The following is a 6,277-nucleotide window of genomic DNA, read 5'->3' on the forward strand; positions in this document are numbered from 1 at the left end:
AAAAAAAAAAAAAAAAAAAGACTTAAGCCGGGTTCGGTGGCTCAGCCTGTAATTCCGCACTTTGGGAGGCTGAGTTGAGTGGATTGCCTTAGCCTGCGGGTTCAAGACCCACCTGAGCAACTTGGCGAGACCTCATCTCTACAATCAATAAAGAAATTAACCGGGTGTGGTAGCGCATGCCTGTAGCTCCAGCTACTTGGAAGGCTGAGGCGGAAGGATCGCCGGAGCCCAGCAGGTTGAGGCTGCGGTGGCCGGGAGTGGCCACTGCACTCCAGTATGGGTGACAAGAATGAGACGCCAACTCAAAAAAAAAAAAAAAAAAGACTTAAATAATCATTTCTCAAAAACAGATATACAAATGACCAACAGATATATTACAAAAGCTTGTCATCACTAATCATCAGGAAAATATAAATTAAAAACAATGAAATATCACCTTATACCTATATGCAAGGTAATAATAATATAATATCATGGAATATATAATAGAATAAGTCATAATAGAATGACTATTATAAAAAACAAAAGATAAGTATTAGCAAGGGTATGGGAGAAAAGGACCCCTTGTGTACTGTTGGTTGGAATGTAAATTGACATAGCCATTTTGAAAAACAGTATGGAATTTCCTCAAAAACACCTCCAAAATAGAATTACAACATGATCTAGCGATCACACTTCTGGGTGTACTGTATAGTCAAAGGAACTGAAATCAGTATGTCAAAGTGATATCTGCACTCCCATGTTCATTGCAGCACTATTCACAGTAGCTCAGATATGAAAGCAACCTAACCGTCCATCGATAGATGAGTGGGTTTTTGAAACGTGGTATATATACAAAATGGAATACTCTCCAATCTTTTTTTTTTTCAGTTGGAGTCTCATTCTGTCACCTAGGCTGGAGTGCAGTGTTTCATAGCCACTGCAGCCTCGACCTGTTGGGCTCAGGTGATCCTTCCATCACAGCCTTCCAAGTAGCTGGAATTACAGGCACGTGCCACCATGCCAAGCTAATTTTTTGATTTATTGTAAAGACGAGGTCTCACCAAGTTGCCCAGGTTGGTCTCGAACCCCTGGCCTTGGGCAATTCTCTCATCTTGGTCTCCCAAAGTGCTGGGATTACAGGCTTTAGCCACCACACCAGGCCCTATCCAGCCTTTAAAGAGAATAAAATTCTGTCACATGTGCCAACATGGATGTACATGGAGGACATTTTGCTGAGTGAAATAAGCTACGCACAGAAAGACAAATTATCAAACAATTTTACCTATATGTAAAATCTTTACAAAGTTGAACCCATAGAAATAGAGAGTAGAATGGTGATTACTGGAGGCTAGAGGAAGAGGGTGGATATGGAAAGGGGAGAGATGTTGATAAAAAGGTACAAAGTTTCAGATAGAAGAAACAAGCTTTGGTGATCCATTGCACAAAATACAGGCTAAAATTATTAACAATGCATTTTATGTTTCAAAACTCCTAAGAGAGTAGATTCAAAATGTTTTCACCACAAAAAATTATAAGTACATGCAGTGATGGATATGTTAATTAGCTTGGCTTAATCATTGCAAAATGTAAACATATATCAAACATCACATTGTATTCCATAAATATATATAATTATTATTTGTCAATTTAAAATAAAAGAAAAAACAGGAGAAAAATCTTAAGGACCTGGGTTAGAAAAAGATTTCTTTCTTCTTTTTTTTTTTGAGTTGGAGTCTCACTCTGTCGCCCAGGCTGGAGGGCAGTGGCACACTCATGGCCACTGCAGCTTCAACCTGCTGGGTTCAGGCAATCCTTCTGCCTCAGCCTTCCAAGTACCTGGAACCACAGGTGTGCGCCATCACGCTTGGCTAATTTTTCTCGATTTATTGCCAAGTTGCCCGGCCTGGTCTGGAACCTGTAGGCTCAGGTAATCCTCTCACCAAAGTGCTGGTATTATAGGCATGAACCACCGTTCCTGGCCAATTTCTTAAGTACAAACCCAAAAGAAAGAAAATCAGTATACCAAAGAGATATCTGCACTCCTATGTTTATTGCAGCACTATTTACACTAGCCAAGACATGGAAACAACCTAAGTGTTCACAACAAATAAATGGATAGAGAAAAGTGGTATATGTACACAATGGAATACTATTCAGCCATAAAAAAGATGAAATTCTGACATTTGCAGCACCAGGGATGAAACTGGAGTTCATGATGTTACATGAAATAAGCCAGGTATGGGAAGACAAATAATATCACATGTTCTCACTCATATAAAAAAGTTGATGTTAACAAAATGAATAAAAGAAAAGAAAAAAAAGAAACAAGAAAATAAATCATAAATAAATAAATACATTGATCTTATAGTGGTACAGAGCAGAATGGTACTTCCCAGATGCTAGAAAGGGTAAGGGGGGGAGGGAGAGAAAAAGAGAAGTTGGTTAATGCATACAAATATACAGTTAAATGGCAGAAATAAGTTACAGCATTCAATAGTACAGAAGGGAGACTGTAGTTAACAATAAATTATTGTATATTTCAAAATAGCTAGAAGAATTGGAATGTTCCCAACACAAAGAAAAGATAAATATTTTGAGGTGATGGATATCCCAATTTACCCTGATTTGATCATTACACATTGTATACATGTATCAAAATGACACGTGTACCCCCAAAATATGTACAACTGTTATATATCAAAAAAAAAAAAATACAAAGTGGATCATGGATTTAAATATAAAACGTACAACTACATACAAAACTTTTTTTAAAAAAGAAGAAAACATCTTCAGGAACCAGGATTAGGTGAAGGGTTCTTAGAAATGACATGAAAAGCATGATCCATAAAAGAAAAAAATTTAAAAATTGAACTTTGTCAAAATTAAGAGCTTTTAGTCTGTGAAAAACTCTGTTAAAGGATAAAAAGATGGCCGGGCTCGGTGGCTCATCCTGTAATCCCAGCACTTTGGGAGGCCAAGGTGAGTGGCTTGCCTGAGTCTGCGGGTTCGAGACCCGCCTGGGTAACTTGATGAGATCTCATCTCTACAATAAATCAAAAATTAGCTCGGCGTGGTAGCGCATGCCTGTAGTTCCAGCTACTTGGAAGGCTGAGGCGGAAGGATCGCCGGAGCCCAGCAGGTCAAGGCTGCGGTGGCCAGGAGCGGCCATTGCACTCCAGTCTGGGTGACAGAGTGAGACTCAAACTAAAAACAAAAACAAAAACAAAACAAAACAAACAAAAAAGGATAAAAAGACAAGCTACAGTGTGATTGAAAATATATGCAAACCACATATCCAGCAAAAGTCTTATTTGTAGAGTATGTAAAGAACTCTTAAAACAGGGGAAAAAAATTCAATTGTTAAATGAGCAAAAGACATGTACCATTATTTCACCAAGGAAAAGATGGATAGCAAATAAGGACAGGAAAAGATTTTTTTTTTTTTTTAACTTTTTAGTTGGAGTCTCACTCTATTGCCCAAACTGGAGTGCAGTGGCATGCTCCCGCAGCCTGACCTGCTGGGCTCTGGTGATCCCTCTGCCTCAGCCTTCCAAGTAGCCGGAACTACAGGTGTGTGCTACCACACCTGGCTAATTTTTGATTTCTTGTAGAGATGAGGTCTGGCCAAGTTGCCCAGGCGGGTCTTGAACCCTTGGGCTCGGGCAATCCACTCACCTCAGCCTCCCAAAGCTTGGGATTACAGGCTGAGTCACCAAGCCGAGCTAATCTTACAGTTCTATACGTCAGAAGTCAGCCAGGCTCAGAGGGTTTGTCTGCTTAGAATTTCACAAAGCTGAAGTCAAGGTGCTGACCAACCTAGGTTTTTATTCTGAGGCTATGAGGAAGAATCCACTTCTAGACCCCGTTGTGGTGCTGGTGAGACAGGAGGCAGCTAGAAAACAACTAGGCAGACAGACGGGGCGGGTCCAAAGTAACAATCTGAGAGGAGACAACTAGTTAACAACTCGGCAGACAGATAGGGTGGGTCCAAAGTAACTGAGAAGAGACAACTAGTAAACAACTCGGCAAACAAACAGGGCGGGTCCCCCCAGTAACAAAATAACAAACTGGGAGGAGACGTCTGGAAAGCAACTAGGCAGACAGACAGGGCGGATCCCCGTAACAAAGTAAGTCTTCCTGCTGCTGAGATTGGAAAACAACCAATCAGCTCACAGCTAGTGCTAGCCAATCGGCTAGGTCTTAGGGCTATATACGCACTAGGTTTCAGCTCTAAATCGGCAACCCTCCCAGGCGGGTCCCTTCCCACTGTGCGTGCTTTTATGTTCTCTCAATACGTTCTGCTTTCTCAACTTTCTGGCCCTCTGGGTTCCTCATGCCTCCTGGGTATGAGACAAGAATCCCCACCTGAAAAGCTGCAGAAGATTGTGGGAGCTGAAGATCTGGGCACTGGAAGCAGGCTTGCCAGCTGATGAAGCTGGCTGAACAGGAATAGTTGTCCACAGCGGGCAAGACTCCAAAGCTGAGACACTTCTGGGGGCTGGCTTGCCAGCCCACCAAATCAGCAACACTCTGAAGGCTTGGCTTGCGGCCCATTAGAGTCAACAGTCGTGGGGTTCAGCTAGCTGATCCATCGAGCTGACACTCTTGAAGCCCAGGCTGACCTGAAAAATCTGTATGATTGGCAGAATTCGGTTCTATCCAAATAGGTTTGAGGTCCCGTTTCCTTACTGCTTGCCATCAGGGGTCATTCTTAGCTTCTAGAGGTTCTTGCACACACCCATACTCATCTTCAAGCAAGCTACAGCATGTCAAATCCTTTGTGTGTTTCCAATCTCTCTTTACTTTCTGCCACCAGAGAAAACTCTGTTTTTATTTATTTATTTATTTAATTTAATTTATTTATTTATTTGAGTTGGAGTCTCACTGTCGCCCAGACTGGAGTGCAGTGGCCGTTCCCGGCCACCGCAGCCTCGATCTGCCGGGCTCCGGCGATCCTTCTGCCTCAGCCGTCCGAGTAGCTGGAACTACAGGCACACACTACCATGCCTGGCTCATTTTTTTGATTTATTGTAGAGATGAGGTCTCGCCTGCCCAGGCGGGTCTCGAACCCACGTGCTCAGGCAATCCGCTCACCTCAGCCTCCCAAAGGCGCGGGATTACAGGCTGAGCCACCGAGCCCAGCTGAAAACTCTGTTTTTAAAAGGGCTCATATGAATATATCAGGCCTACCTGGGCATTTTCCCTGTCTTTTTTTGTTTTTTTAAGTTGAAGTCTTACTCTGTCGCCCAAACTGGAGTGCAGTGGCCACTCTCGGCCACCGCAGCCTCAACCTGCTAGGCTCCAGCGATCCTTCCACCTCAGCCTTCGATGTAGCCAGAACTACAGGCACACGCTACCATGCCCGGCTAATTTTTGATTTATTGTAGAGAGGAATTCTCGCCAAGTTGCCCAGGCAGGTCCCGAACCCTCGGGCTCCCAAAGTGCTGGGATTACAGGCTTAGCCACTGAGCCTGGCTCATTTTCCTTGTCTTAAAGCCATTTGTGCTATATGAGATAATAATCATGGAAGTGCTATCTCATCATAGTCACAGGTTCCACTATATTCACATATTCCAGATGTTACAGAGACTTCTTTGGAGGCCATTTAAAAAAATCTGCTTACCACAATCTGACCTCTGGTCCCCAATGATTCATGTCTCTCCTAAATGCAAAATACATGCACCTTCTCTCAGATTTCTCAAGGATCTCAGTGACACTGCAGCTTCAATTCAAAGTATAAAAATCCCATCTAAATCTCATCAACTCAAAAGTTCAAAATATCATGATCAAATCATTTCGATTAGGTGTGGGTGAGTCTCCTGACACAATGTTTCTCTATCTGTGGAACTATGAAACTAAAGAAACAAGTTATCTATTGCCAACACATGATGGTGGAATAGACATAGGATAAAAATTATAGACAATAGTTGAAAAATGGGAAAATGGAAGGTAAAAAGGAGTCACCAGTCCAAAGCAGTTTTAAAACCTAGCTGGGAAACTCCCTCAGGTTTCAAGACTTGAAAATAATACTGTATGCCTTCCAGTTCTGCCCTCTGGCTCTTGGCTCTACCCTCTGACCTTTCAGTTCCTTTCTCTAAGCCATCTTTTTTCATGAAAGGTAGAATGTGTTTACTGCTGAGTAGTTTTATCAACCTTCTTCCCGCCAGAAGAATTCTGGGAGGTTGACAGCTTCCTTTTATATTCAACTGTTGCTTTCAGTCCAAACTGGCAACATTTTTGCTGACTAAATTTCTCAAGAACTTTGTGGGCTTTGACTGGATGTTATAGAGATTCA

Source organism: Carlito syrichta, unplaced genomic scaffold (genome assembly GCF_000164805.1).
Source record: "Carlito syrichta isolate Samal-C Ts95f unplaced genomic scaffold, Tarsius_syrichta-2.0.1 Scaffold82655, whole genome shotgun sequence".
NCBI classification, from domain to species: Eukaryota; Metazoa; Chordata; class Mammalia; order Primates; family Tarsiidae; genus Carlito; species Carlito syrichta.